Source organism: Magnolia sinica, chromosome 13 (genome assembly GCF_029962835.1).
Source record: "Magnolia sinica isolate HGM2019 chromosome 13, MsV1, whole genome shotgun sequence".
Lineage (NCBI taxonomy): Eukaryota > Viridiplantae > Streptophyta > Magnoliopsida > Magnoliales > Magnoliaceae > Magnolia > Magnolia sinica.
The window spans coordinates 13,692,179-13,708,397 of record NC_080585.1 but is presented as its reverse complement, the minus strand read 5'-3'; the positions used below and the strand labels follow the sequence as shown (position 1 = coordinate 13,708,397).

At 39.5% G+C, this 16,219-nt stretch overlaps 1 long non-coding RNA gene across 1 annotated transcript in view; it reads left to right on the top strand.

The window, feature by feature from the left end:
• The first annotated feature begins 2,941 nt into the window (after positions 1-2,941).
• The window catches only part of LOC131222897 (uncharacterized), a 42,076-nt gene continuing 28,798 nt past the window's right edge, over positions 2,942-16,219 (top strand). Inside the window, exon 1 of the long non-coding RNA XR_009160222.1 lies at positions 2,942-3,051. This is a non-coding gene — a long non-coding RNA (uncharacterized LOC131222897). The remainder of the gene's footprint in view (positions 3,052-16,219) is intronic.

Below are 16,219 nucleotides of genomic sequence, written 5' to 3'. Positions count from 1 at the left end.
GCTAGCCATTAATATGAGGAAAACTATAAGGGCCACTTAACATTCTTAAAAATCTAAGATTTTGGAGTAGTTGGAAATTGAAATTCAAGATTTGAAAACAGGGTCATTCTGGCACCTCTGGAACCATGGATTTCAATTCGAGGAAAAATACCCTTAATCTAATTTATTTTTTTTAAAAAAAAAAAAAAAAAACAAACAAAACAGAATAAAAGACTAGTTATAAAATTTAAGATTTTTAATTTTTTTCCAACCGTTACAACTATCATTTTCTACCCTCTTTAAGATATCCACACTCATTAAAACAATTTTTATATTTTCATTTGCATTCATATCATGAGGATGATGCATTAGAAAATAAGCTAATGAAATTATTATGTGTGACACATTGTAAACAATTGATAATCACTCAAAAAGAGAAATAATATTTGGAGTTTCTCCCTTAGCCAAATGCTAGCTCACAGTAAATTCATAATAATATTAATAATGATTTTTGTGCATGTTATATACATATGTTGCGTCAAAAATATTTGTTAAAATGTTTGAGATAACTTATTTCATTACATTTATTATTATGTGAATATATAAAAAATAATTTCAGAAACCTTCAAAGTTAAAATGTTAGATTATACCAAACACAATTTCTAAACTCTTAGATTTTGAAAATACAATTGAAAATTCAAGATCTAAAACCTAGCTAGTGCTTGAAATTCGAAGTAAGAATTTAGGGTTCAAATCCAAGCACCCAAACAACAATTAACACTTTGCCATAGTGTTATACACATATGCAACCTTGGATATTGATGCAATGTGGTGAAGCAAAGCTGCTGATTTGCAGTCTCAGGAGTAGCACAATTCACTCAAATAGAAGAATTTGCAATCTTCTCATATTTTCTCTGTATGTGGAGAGAAAATAAATTCGTTTCTTCCTTCCCTGAGGGAGGAAGACTTAATTCTCATCTTAAGTACCTGTTTGTGAAGCAACTTTTTTTAAATTTAGTTTAATTATTAAACTTAAATAGGTAGCTTAGTAGAAAATTAAACTTATTTCCTTCAAATTTTTTTATTTTTATTTTTTGCTTTTCAACTACTAAAAAGTAACTTACCAGACTCATTGTGACTAGTGCGCTCGAAGTTATGATGCTCCACATGATGAATGGATCAGATCTCCAAGTGATGAATGGATCCAAGCTCCATCTGTGCCATGTTGGAAGATTCACGCGAGATGTTTTTGAGAAATCCACCTCATCAACTATTTTATTCAGCTTATTGTAGGGTTGAATACCCCACAAATGAGGTTAACATTAGCAGAGTCATAAAATTTATTAAATTATTTTTAGGGTAGCAAGAAAATTCAATCTAAGTCGATAAGTTCACACTCCATGCTTATAATTAACTCAGGCCACACCTATTAATAACCCTATTTGTTCCCAAGTTTCATCCAAAGCTTAAGATGACATCATAAACCACTTCTAAGGTGGCATTTGTTGAGAATTTGATATTCTCAAATTACATATTTATAATTTGTGTAAAAAATAAGGAAAGAAACTGAAAATATTAAGGATCAACTAAAGCACGTGTGATCATGTTGTCCTTAAAGCGTTATTTATCCCTTCTCAAAATTAATTGAGATTCCTAATAGATGATCAACTTAAAGGAAATTTTCTATGTCAATGAGAAGAACAAAAAAGAAGTTACTGGTTAGACCACTACACTAATCTGTTTCTTGTGGACTTACTGGCTTCGGTTTGTATTGAACCTTGTTGGCTTGGCCAGAGAACTATTAGAGCTTTACCGATTCATATAAGATAGTGAGTCATGTGGTTTGTAGTAATGAAATGAACCGGTCAAGATCAGTTTATATAAGTTATGGTAGTTGGATGTTTTAGTCCAGGGTCATAACTCCAATTGACTGTTGGTGAGAGACTGGCCGTTATTTGACAGTTTCTAACTATTTTGCATGTGAAAAAACTAACTATATGCTAGCCATTTAGACTCAGTGACTAGCCATTTATAACTGTTAGGCTAGCCATATGTAACAGTTTCTGCATGGTTTAGTTTATTACAACATGTGCAGTTATACTAGGCCTCTTAAACGGCAAGTCTTGATACTCTTTGGATTCACCAAGCAAATAATAAGGTACTCAATACCTTACTTATTAATAAAATATTTTCTCATCCCCTTTTCGATATGGGACTATTCCCAAAACATAGAAAACCAATTTTTTTAAACAAACCTTTATATATATATATATATATATATATATATATATATATATAATTTTAATCAAAACATTTTCCATAATAGCATTTGGCCAAGCTAAGATTGAGCTAGGGTTGGCCCTAGTTCTAATTAGGATAAAAATGTCATGGCATGGTCCTAGTTCTACATGCATGATCCCAACTACTGCTTAAGTCGATCTTATATTGGAGGTGCCTTGCCAAAAATCATACTGATGCACAAATTAAGTGTGCCACAAGTACAATTGGCCCATGCTAAATCTAGCTTGGACACCAGGCTTAGATTTTAAGACCCCCCATGCCCCTTAGGCCAGGTTCAAGGGTCTAGTCCCTGGTTCTAAATGACCAAGCCAACCTCCTCACTACCAGCCCTAAGCCTATTATAATGAGAATGGTCATTTTAAGTAGTTTTAACTAACTATACAACACCTTTTAACTGTTGTTATTTTCTTAGCAAGAGCCATATATAATCATGGTTGTCTATATAGAACAACAATCTATATAATCTACACTTGATGATGCTTTTTCGCTTCAAAATGGCCTAACATCATTCCACTACAACCGCATTGTTATAATTTCAAAAGATCAATTTTCAAACCTTGGTTTCACTTTCTCCCTTTAATCATTTAATTAAAAAACTTGCGCACATTGCCATCTATAGATAAGCCAATAGGTTTTCTTATTCAATACATAGGTATACTCTATACATTAAAACCCATAGAAGAAGGAAAGCATACAACATAAGGACATAGTAACCAAGGAAACCAAACCCTAACTTAACTGATGTAGTACATAGGGTCAGGGACCTTAAAGGTTTTCAGGCTTGTAGGGGTGTAACGTCCTGGATTTTCAAAAATCCTTGAATTCTTTTTTTATATATAATTAACTTATATTATCACTTACCGACCATTAACACTCAATGTTAGTTTATACACAAGTGGTACCAGTAAAGAACCGTACAAGTCCGATTAATCAACCTAGGAAGCCAACGAATCCGCTCGATCACTTAAACACCGAGTTTAGCCACATGATTTGCTCACACAGAGCCTAAATCTAACCGACCTACCACTGATTAATTAAGACAATCATAACTAAATTAAAAGATCTACCCGAAGCTGAGTTAGATAAGGCCCGGATCTTAACTAATGGATCAAATCAACCCTGTTACTCTTTTAGCCTAAAACCGACGGTTTAGAGTAATCATGACGAAATCTCTACTTTCACTAATTATAAATAGGCCACACTATGAATATACTTAATCTAAATCCTAATCATTGCCCACAAGAAATTTCAATACATAATTCATTCTACAAATGCCTCGATTTTCTGAACAAGCTCTAGACCGCTTGTTAATGGGCCACTAGTTCCAAAACTATAGAATAATGTCCATCTTACTGGACTCAACGTCCATCGTAGGTGTCGAACCTGGGTAGTGTCTAGAACCGCTCAACTTGAGCCAAAGGACGAGTGCATGCGAAGTGCAAATACTCTAAAGGAAGAAACTGAAACTTAAGTGAATTGGGTCGTCCACTCTTATGCAAAGTTGAGAATTTCAAACCGTCGGTTTATTACCAAACTTCACACATAAAATAAGGATATTTTCCTACTCATATCCGTATAGCTGCGGCCCCGATCGACCATCGGTGACCGTTGAAGAGACTTCTAATCAAATCTATCGATCGGCGCATCCAAATGGCGGGCCGATCATATCTATACGTAGATCATCATTAGGACTAACTATCCTATAGTGTATATTAATATGTAGGCCTCATAATGGGCCCTAAAGGTTAGAAAGACACTCTCATAGGGCTAGTATAGTAAAAACCTAGCCCTTGTGGCCATTTACGCCAAATTCGGCACTATATAAGGGTTTCGTTTGGGCAACCTCTCCTCCCATACGAATTTCAACCAGAGAAAAAGGGAGAAGAGAAAGAAGAGAAAAGAGTAGAAAGAAAGAAGGAAAGCTTGGAAGCATGAGGGTTTGTGCACCTTCACCCTCTCATCTCCTCTATAACAATATTATCCTCCACTAGTGTCAATTCGAAGACGATTAAAAGTAAGTATTGAGTTATGTTTATAAATTTAGATCTTGTATTTAATTCATTCCAATTCTTACAAGCTTGTATGCTTACTTAGGTTCTTGACAATCTTTCACCAACGCCTAAATCTTACGAACACCGTGAATTGGGCGAAACGTCATAAGGTGCGGACTATTATTTTTAGGTTTTCATTTATCGACCCTTGAGGGTCTCAGTTAATGATTAAATGTTTGTAGATGAATTTGTACATGCTAATATGTTGACATTTTGATTTTTCTATAATATATGTTATTGGCTGCATATGGATGCTTACATGTTTGATAAAAATATCTAGGTGATTGAATGTGTTATTTCATGGATGCTCATATGCTTGATTGAATGCCCAACTGAATGTGTTATTTTTTTAATGCCCACATGTTTGATAAAATGCCTAAGTAGATGTGTTGTTCCAATATTGATGCTCACATGTTCGATGAAATGCTTGAGTGATTGTGTAGTAGAACCCCTGCTATAATTGTGTGATGTAATGTTTAGTCCGTAACGATACTTAGGATTTCTATGATGTTGGGTCGATTGGCTAACTGCCCGAACTAAAGGAGTGGACTCAGTTAGGGCGACCACCCTAAGCTTGTTCGATCGACTCGGGTTGAATGTGGACGACCGACAGTAGTTGGACTACACAAGATACTTGCACCCAATGTCGGTTGTGTCATGGTTCTCCTAAGTTAATCAAATTAGCCCACTAGCCAACTGATTATGTACGTTTACAATGTATGACACGACTAAATGGAATCTAGGATACCCCGTTCTTATTGAATTTGTCCATTCATAATTGTTATTACGATACGATCCACTAAGACTCATGAGCCGAGCATGGTGGTATGGGTCATCGTGTCCGAGTTGTCAGCCTACGCTGGGTAATGAGTCTCCCCGTAGTGACCAGTGAGTAACTAAGACTTATGAGTCGGGCATGGTGGTATGGGACACCATGTCTAAGCTGTCGGCCTATGCTGGGGTGACGAGCCTCTCCATATTGACTAGAAGCACTGATGGAGGTGATAAACCATTGTTCGAACGACCCTCGTCAAATTACCCAGCCGATGGTTCTGTGCCAGAGTACCGTTCGAATGATCGGACGTGAATGAAATTGGGCGACGAGCCCTTTCCTTTGTATTGATTTGATTTAATGTGATAAGCTCACACCTCTATAACACCCCAGCCACTGTTCATCCGGGCTATAGTTCGAGCATAGGTTGTCATCCGGGTCCATGTGTGGGATCAGTCGGGCTTCAAAAATAGTGTTCCAGTCAGTCGGGGTAGCGTATTGTGGGCTGTTACAACCTCGGAACTAAGTCATCATACTCGGTTTGGGTGACGACCCATACCGGTTTAATCCTCATACGTTTGGGTATCATATCGTATCTTTAAAATTATTGATTTGTGATACAAATGAGTGGAACCTAAATTTGGATCAAGAGACATTGGTAAAGAGCCACTGCGTGCGGCAACGATTCACGTAATCCGGATAAGGACTTGTGATATAACGTCAGTATTCTACCTTCGCCAATATGTTGGATGAATTGAACTTAATAATTACTTGATTAATATGATCATTTACTACATTGTGTTAGCTTAAAATGTGGCAAACAAGCGTGGTTGTCGCGTGATAAGGAAGTGTTGTCATTTGTGAAACAGGTGGTCGGAGTCGCGTGTGAGGGAGTGTTATTTGGAAAGGGCATGCATCATGTCATATCTTCATATGCACATTTAACAAGAGTATTTAGAAAATGTTTGATTTCTTATTTTATCATTACTTGCGCTGATTGTGTCGATAGCATATGTAACTTAGAACTAATGGAACCACTGAGTTAGTTACTCACTCTCACCTGGGACAGTGTTTTAAAACACCAACCAGGCATATCATTGATGCAGGTACTAGTGAAACCTCAAACAGGTAGACTTATATCGAGTTGTGCCAATGCCGTTACGTTTTAGAGAATTGGGAGTAAACTGAAAGCTTTATACTTTAATAATCTTGGGCATGTATATTGTGGCTTGTACAATCCCATTTTGGGTGATAATCATAATTGAAATTATATCTTTAACTTTTAGCCCCATATTTCTGAAGATATGATACTTCCACCTCTAAATGGTGGAAGATATGATACTTACCAAGTAAATATAGTAAAAAAAATCCATCTCTCTCATGTGTAAATTGAAACATTATCTTAAAATATTAAACCATATTAGTTTCCACAAAACAAAGTTTTAAGTTATACCTTAATATCACCTTCTCCCACGTGTGGAACCCTGCATTCTTAAGATTCTTCTCTGCACTTTCTCTACGCTGTTCACCTCTTCCTGTTAAAAATACAACCTTAATTCCTAATGAGAGTAGTTTCTTGTACAACTTTGGGCTCTCCAACAATGGAGGAGCTTTCTTGAGTGCCGCCCATGCATTGAACAGGGTGGAATTGTACGGCACCGCCCTAAAAATTATGAAATGGCCCATGAGAAAGTTACCATTAATGTATCCAATTCTACTTATTTATGGATTACTAAGGGGCCATTTGGGTGCAAGAAAATTCATGTTAAGGGCAAACAACTTAACCCATTTATTCAGCTTAGTAATGGGTTAGGCTTAGACCTAAATCTTGAACGGGTCAGGCTGGAACTTTAGATTGGGCCCATTTGAATTTTGATTTTGGTAGGCGTAGGCCCGCTCATTGCCCACCTTACAATTTACTAGAAGGCAACAAGAAAAATAAGGATTTTGTCCCGAAACGTGGACTAAAGCAAGAATAATAAAGCTCGTGTACACACTGCACATGAGATAGTATGGAATATAAATATGAGATACAATCCATGTATAAGTTAGCACAATTACCTACATTTTTTTTCAAAAATTAAATATTGTTCACTCAGCATGTAAGACTCGTATCCTAGTCCGTACTGTTCCGTTGACTACCGCGATCCTTCCCGTTGAATTCCGGCAACCTGCGACCTATAATCAACGTTTGCGCGCAATCCTAAGTCATATCCTATAGATTTGAGTCGGTTTAATCTAAGACTTGTACTATTACGAACGCACCGTCGCCGCGGTTCCACCGATCCGATACCCTGGCCAGGAGATATGGATCGGCGTTTATTTCGAAGAAACGCTACGCTTTTATGAACTCAAGAGAATCTCTACAACCCATCCCATCAATCAATCAAAGTACACACTCATGCTTTCTTTCTCCCCAAGTCAAGCAACTACCAAGTCAACTCTCAAGTCAAGTACACTATCACCTCACATTCATCACCTCTCCCTTACAACCAACCATTCTCTCTCTCTTTCTCTTCTCATTTTCCAAGCAACCAAGTAAAGAAAGAGTGGTGGACGTCCAAGCTTTTCCATGAGAAAAGAGTGAGTTATGTGGCCCACTTCCTCTCCCAAAATTCTTCATCCTAGCCCTTCATTTCTCATCACCCTCCATTAAAGTGACACAAGGAGATCGACGTTCCATCCGACCAAGAAGATCGAACGGTGGGTGTTTCTATAAGCCTAGATTTCTTGTTTTGATGATGGGCCAAGTGAGGCCTACCGATCGATGGTATGGATCTCACTTTAGACCCTAGATGTGGCCGATGGACCACTTTGATTCTCATGATCATTCCATGATGGGACCATTCTCCATGGACCCCATCATGATGCTTATTTTTCTTACATAAATAGGGGCATCTAGACCTTGCATTTTGGTGGAGAAAGGATCTCCACCGTTGATTTCAATCAGTGGGCCCATATGTAATGGGACCTACTTGATGTATGTTGTAAATCATGGAAGGGAGGGCCCATAGTGCCGGGGTCCCTCCATCACTCGATCTCTCTCTTTCTCTCTCTTTTCCCTTATTGTTGGGCCCTTGATGTATGCATTCTATCCAAGTCATCCACCGTCGTGGGACCAACTTGATGGACGTGTAGGATCTACACCATCCAAACCATGTGGACCCTACCTTGGGATGATGGGAAAACATGAATATCAGATTTATCTAAATCAGGTGGGCCACGTCCACGTGGGACCCACCAGTCATGGTCCCCACACGTGGGACCCACCCTGACAATATATGTATACACGCCATCCGTCCAGGGACGCTGGACGTGTTCTGTAGGCGTGAACAAGCAGTCGGTTGTCCTCATTGCAGCAAAAAAAATATATACATAAAATAGCTTGGTTTTGCTTTTTGGGTGGGCTGCTGATGCAGGCCCCACCTTGATGTATGGGTCCAATCCACGCCGTCCATCCCAATCCCTATATCATTTTAGGCATTGAGTCGAAAATTGAAGCCAATCCGACTATCTGGCGGGCCATAGTATAGCAAACAGCGTTTTTACCATTGAAGTCCATCCTGATGTTTCTGTACCCCAAAATATTTTGAATAGTGGGCTTGATGGGTCTGTCTTGAGCAGTAAAAACCAACGGGTGGGGTGGATTTTATTGATGCAGGCCCCACCCAGGAAAAACCTTTGGAAAAAAAAAACATGCAGCGCCTAGTGCTGCAGCGTCAGCAGCGCAGGATGCTGCCACCTGCTGGTGACGGGTAAGAGAGGCAGGGACCCTGGGTCCCAGCCATGGGCCCCACCGTGATGTGTGTTGTCATCAACACTGTGCATTTGGGTGGGCCCCATTTAGGCAGTGGGCCCCCCTAAAAATCAGCCGTATACAAGCTCAGGTGGCCCACGTCACAGGAACAGTGGGATTGAACGTCTGACATTGAAACCCATTTGGGTTTTCATAGAAGTGTTGGATCCATATGAAATTTGTTTTCCCTCTTCATCCGAGTCTGTGTGACCTTATCAACGTTGGATGGAAAATAAATGTTACGGTGGGCCACACATGTGGACCCACCTTATGAAGTAGATTGGCTGGAGTACCACACACCAGCTGTATAGCTGGTGAACATGACGTCACCAAGTTATGTGGGCCCCACCTGTTTCACCCTTGCCGTCCATCTATGGGACCCACCATGATGCTTGTGTTGCATCCAAACCGTCCAACCATTTTGAAAGATAATTTTATGGCTTGAGACTAAAAATGAGATAGATCTAGGATCAGGTGGATCACATTACATAAAACAGTGGGATTGAGTGTCCACCATTAAAACCCTTGGACTACAGGGTTTAGACCATTATGATATTTGTTTTCCCTCTTAATCCAAGTCTTTAAGACCTCATGATTAGATTGGATGAAAAATAAACTTTATAGCGGGCCTTGTGATTTATTTAATAGTAAGAATTATTATCTCCACTGCTATTTGTGGTATGGTTCAAATGATCCTTCAATATGACTCTTTTTGGGTATGTATGAGGCTCATCTTGATGTATTGGTGGTCCGTTCGTTGAGGCTCACTTTGGTATATATATGAGGCCCATATGATTAGGCCCATCTTGATGTATTTATGACCTTCCGTTGAGGCCCACCTTGATGTATATAAGGCCTATGTTATGCGGCCCATTGTGATGTATTCAAGACCCATGGGTTATGGCCCATTGCAATGTACATAAGGACCATTGGTGCGGCCCATTGATGTGGCCCACTTGATGAATATAAGGCCCATGTGATATGGCCCATTTGATGTATCGAAGGCCCATAGGTCGAGGCCCAACAGGATGTCTTTAAGGTCTATTGCAATGTGTGATTCCACCATGGTTTGTGTGATGATATTTATGACAGGTCGTGCCTTGGGAGCAATGATAGTTTGACGTCCACATTATAAGAATAATGTTGGTTAAATGTCCACATTATAACCCTCCTTAGGGCCCATTGATAGGCCCATACTTGTTGTGTGTAGGCCATCTAGGCCCATCTTCATTGTGAGGACAGTTCATCACTTTATAACATGCTTAGTATAATTCTATTACTCATGTCATACACATCATATGCATACTTGATATGAGTAGTGACTGATCATAACATATGCCATTGGGTAGATTATTTATGGGATTCACTAATAAGAGTTACCCACATGAGCGCGTGGTATGCGTAGGATTGTTGTATGACTGGACAGTGTGATTCATACATCTCGCATTTATGTGTAATGATCATTGTACGCCCTAGCGACATCAGAGCCATGGCTCCACAGGCATATCAGATACCGAAAATACTTGGTTCGAGCACTGTGGGCACTTAGGATGTCATTGAGTGAAGTCCCAGAACTTTTTTGGTACTATTAGATGCTCTAACGTCTAGACCGAATGGATACACGAGCACCCGAGTGCCGAATACTAGTAGGCCGCGTCTCCCACTATATCGTAGTCGGTTGGAAGGGGGTGTGGCCTTATCCGCCCGAGTGAGGGGGTTGTAAGCTAAGCTAAGTTTGACCAGCTCGTAAATGAGTCCGCTATCGACGAGCCGGGTAGGTATTAGCAGACTACTGGTCAGGTAGATAGTGTGGTCTTTTCCACTCGCTGGGCTATGTGGCTAGGGAGGCGGCAGTCAGTGTGGAGTGTACTAGACCTCGGTGATATCCCAGAGAGAAACTGTACTGATATGTGTACTTGATGAGGACTGACATACTTGCTTTGCATCTCGCATATGACATTTGACTACATAGGCCTTGCATCGCATGACCTTGGTATAGCCGATAGCATTCATGCCTTGCATCACACAACTTTGGTAAAGCTGATTATATTCATGGACTTACCCGCATATCTTTACATTACTCTGATATTGTATACTTGGCACTTGCCTTGCGCACACACTTACACCACCCTCTAAGCTTTTGTAAGCTTATGCACAACCGTTGCGTGCAGGTGTTGTTGGATCACAGCAGTGCTGAGGCAGGAGCGCGCAACAGATTATTTTGGAGGTTTTTGATCACCCTGTATTTTCCTTTCCACTTTGTACTTAAAGTTTTTGATATAGTGGATATGTGGTGATGTTGTTTTATGACTTGGTTATGCTTGTGGTTATACTCCATTACAAAATTTCATACTGAAAATCCTCCTTGTAGGATCCCAGGATCGGAATCTGGCATATGAATGCCGGGATCCAAGAATGGGGCACTATGGAGGCTATCGGCGCCGGATTCGGCGATCGAAAATTTTGTAAACCCGGTTTCCGAGTTCGGGGCATGACACAACATGTGAATCTAATATTTGAAAAAAGGTTATTAATTCAAAAATATTCACCTAAAACATTTGTTTTGCAAATTGATGATCGCTTGATCGATAAATCAATCCATTACTTAGATACAACATTAATATAGAGGTTCCCTTTTTATAGGTATATTGGATCTCAGACCTGTGCCATGCTGGCACATGTGTGATGCATACATTAAGTTGGTTGCACACACGTGCACTTAACAAAGTTATTGCTTTTATAAGGAGGAATGACATAAGGCATATGGAGTAGACACTTAGAGTGACAAATATTGGCCAGATTTCGAAAAAATATATCACAATATTTTCACTGTAAATGCACTAAACAATTTTACAAAGATATTTTCAAACTACAGGTAGATTTTAAGATATGACATTGATCTTATTGTTAAATAATAGTGACTTCAACCTAGAAGATAGTAAAAACCTTAAACAATTAGTTTGTTTATATATATATATATATATATATATATATATATATATATATGTTTATTTATATATATATATATATATATATATATATATATATATGTATATATATATATATGTATGTATATATATATATGTATATATATATATATAAAGATACCGCTTGGATTTTAGAGTCACATCACGTTATGATGAGTTCTCAAAAAAATATCGCTTGATAGCTGAGCATTCGGGTACACACACACACACATATATATATAGAGAGAGAGAGAGAGTCATGCTTACCTTGCGCACCTACAGACGTGTTGTAACACCCGGGTCAATAAGAACAGTGTTCTGAGACGTCCACGAGTTGATTGCCGAAGGACCGCACAATTCGATCGCATGTGCGAGGCCCACCACCAATAAATTAAAATGAATTAAGCCGCTAATGCGATCAAGTCTGAATGTATCGGGTCAAACGAGGGTCGTAAAGCCAATCTGCCCAATGATACTTGGCGACTGTCTGTACGGGCCGTGCAATGCCAGAAAAAAGGGGCAAATAAATTCGAAACTATGGGAAGCTAGGGACCTCACTGGGCTTGTGGTCCATCGCAGGCAATGGACTCAAACGATACTTGGAAATGAACGATTTGCGCCATCTAGCCGGCGCTTGTGAAACGTAACTCTCCCAAGTAATAGCCTAAGATCTGAATTTTTAAAATAATTAGTCATGCCACTTAGGACAATAAATTATGACATTTCGACCGTTAGATTTCACCTAGACCATACGTCGAAGATATTTCCTTGCCTTCGTCCACCAAATCTGATCCTTGATCGAAAGACAGTGACCGTTGATCACGAATCTGACCCTTGCGGTCAATTTTCGCATCTGTTTGCCACCAAAATTTGGATAGCCCCTCATCAGACTATGGGACACCCATCCCATGGCACAGATGGGCCAAGGGGCCACCAGGGCAACCCCGAAAATCGTAAGTGTGCTCCAAAGGGTCACTTGTGGTAGGAATTGCCACCCCAGGGCCAGTTGGGCAAAAACTCGGGCTATAGAAGCCTTTAACTCTCTCTCTCTCTCCCTCAGTCCCACAACACATTTCCAGCAAAAGAGAGAGAGAGAGAGGAGAGAGAAGAGAGAGTGAGAGTGAGGGAGGAAGGGGAGTTGTGATAGGAAGGGAACTGGGAATTGAGTAATCCCCCTCTCTACCGCTGTAGAGGTGGAGTATCGCTGATCAGAAGGTAACCACTCAAACTCCCCTCAAATTTTTGTAGGATAGGCCACTTGCATGTGTCCTGACATGCCAATTCCTCTGGCACAGGGCCCCAGCGCGTCAATTTACGGACCCGGCACTGCTAGAGCAACTCCAAGAACCTCCAACCGACCATAGGTGCGGACCATTACCTCTAGATGGCCTATTATCATACCTAGAATGAATCTTAGTGATTATGTTTGATATGTTGCCTTGCATGTTGCTTCCATGGAGTGGAATGGCTAAATTCAGAATTGTGCAAGTAAATTTCCTAAATTGGGGAAGAAATCCTGGTTTTAACTTCCCTAATACATGCATAGCTTGATTTGTTTGATAAGTGTGAAATTATAATTATAATGTTCCTAAAATTGTTGATTTTATGGAGTGAATCCGGTTGCATGTCCCTTATATGTGTGGATTAGGTTAATTAGCTGTTTGCATTGTTGATTTCTTGACAAATGTGGAATTCCTGATTATGATATCCTCAATTTTACAAAGTTAGCAAGATAAATTCGGACGCATGTCTCTCACATGCATGAAGTGGGTGAATTGACTGCCCACTTTCTCCAAGTATGTTTAAATTCTTCCTGTATTCGGCTATAGTGCTCGTTCCCTTCCATGTTCTCTTGAAGCCTAGACCCATGTCCATGTCCATCAGGAAATACCCTGAATTCTTCTAAAACAGTAACTTCTGTACTGATAGTGAATGTGTTTTATCATTATACATGCCTAATTATCTCACAACTATGAGTATATCGACTTCTACTTTATTATATTGCACCTATAGACTGTTCCCTCTATGGATCGACCAACAATTCAAAACCCACTTGTGCAACCCTTCTGATAGGCCCACCCATGGGTAAATTTGGCCCGACCAGTCAAACTGCGTGTTGTCGGCTGCAATTGGACTACGTGAGACGTTGCTCTTAAGCCACACAGCTCGTAGTTCACCGCATGGGGACAAATTGGCCCACCAGTTGGTCATCCATGTACGTTAACCATGTTTGTACACGCCTACTTGAACTGGAGGCACCCTGTGTCCGTTTGCGTCTATTGACAAACCGCTAGTTACGGCCCACAAATCTTAAGAGTCGGGCATGGTGGTATGGGACACTATGCCCGAACTGTCGGCCTACGTTGGGGTGACGAGCCTCCCTATAGTGACCGCGAGCAAAGACCCCTTCTTAAACTACCTTCGTATGATTTTAATATTGATAATGACAACCCCAAACGGGCCAAGGTCACGAGAGCCATACGGCCACGGCCGCCAGGGCCGCGCGATCGGGATATGACATTGATCTGACAAGGTGTCTCAATTTTCCCAAATTGCTGGATGAATTGACGTAATTAATCAACTTGGCTAACATCCTACATTACATTGCATTAGCTAGTATTGGCGATTCGGCAGTTGAGGTCGCATTGAGTGAGTGTTGGGCACTGCGATCGTTAGATGTTGTCGCTCGAGGGAGTGTTGGAGGAAAGGGCATGCATAATGTCATTCAAACATGCATTTACATTAACAAGAGTAATTAGGTTTCCTCGAATGTTTGCTTTTCTCTAAATTTGTTCATGCGTATGATAACATGTGTAACTTATTGTTAATGGTACCATTAAGTTAGCTACTTACTCTCACTCTAGGAAGGTATTTTAAAACACCAACTAGAGCCTGTCTTAGACACAAGGATTACAGCGCTGGACGCGCTTAATGGAGCAAGTGTGGATGACGAGGAGGAGCTGTCTTGCTTCCGGATCTTTGGCGGATCCTCTTAGTCTGCTGTAGGGATGATTGTAGGGCACGGGCCAGAGTCCTAGTCATTTTGGGGATTATGCATTGGTGGGACTAGTCCCTCTCATCTTTACTTTACTTTGCATTTGGACATGAATATTTTATATTTATATAGTCGCACTTGGTATTATGAGTCTAGCTCGTGATTCCTAATGGCTACGCTACAAATACTGCGGTTATAAACCGTAGCCATAGGTCTACAGAATGGATAGTACAACTGTGCTGAATGCAAGGGTATTTTCATCCGAAAATAGTGTCAATATAGAATGGTTTAGTTTGGGAAAGTAAAGTTTGGGAGGTTTGGAAAGGATGGTGGGTTAAAGGTGGGCTTTATAGTCAAATATTTCTCGATTTATAACTTCAAAAAAATAAAATAAAATAAAAAAATAAAAAAATAAAAAATCTTCTTTTTCTATTTTCATTGTCAAGTGTGGAAGGGTGTGGTGTCTCTAAATGTATGGAAATTCCCAATCAACATAATGAAGCATGTAATAGCATTTTAGTTGTCAGACAATAAGTATCCAAGTTCAAGGAGTTGCAACAAAATCATGGAATAAATGAGGAAGAAAATCCATTTTAAAAATCATAAAATAATAATAATAAGAAGAAGAAGAATCTCTTATATATACAAGACAAGTAGCCATGGACAACTTTAATAAGCAGTTAGTCTTAAGGAATTTTGAATTTTGAATTGTTTAAAAAAAAAAATTGAGAAGGATTTGAAATAAAGAGGGTATTATTATCGTTTGGGTTGTCTTAAACTGGGGTCATTTCTGTACATTTTGATACTAGTAACCTGCACCCTTTCCGTCAGTGTCAAGGTCCAAGGACTCATAACAAAATCATGAAATATATGAGGAAGAAAAGTTATTACAAAAATCACAAAATAATAATAAAAATAAGAAGAAAAAAAAAAAAAGAATTTCTTATGTAATATCACACAAGTTGCCATGGACAAATTTAGTAAGTAATTAGTCTCGAGGGAATTGTGAGTTTTGAATTTTAAAAGGAAATTGAAAAGGATTCGGAATAAGGAGGATATTGTCTTAAAATACACATTAAGGATCAATGGGATGTCTACTAATAACAGATGGTCATAAAGATCTACAACAGAGATCACCCAATACACATGCACATAGCTAATGGGTTCAGGCTCACGTTGGTTTTCCATGGCACTGGCTCCAACACCGACAACAAGTGCCAAGTCTAAGATAATTATTAGATGGTGGCCACTCGAACAAATGAGGTTAAGATAAGCCGCATTATATATACTTTTTATTGAATTATTTTTTGGGCAGCAAGAGATGTCAAGCCCAGCCAGATGAGGCCCAAAATTAAATTA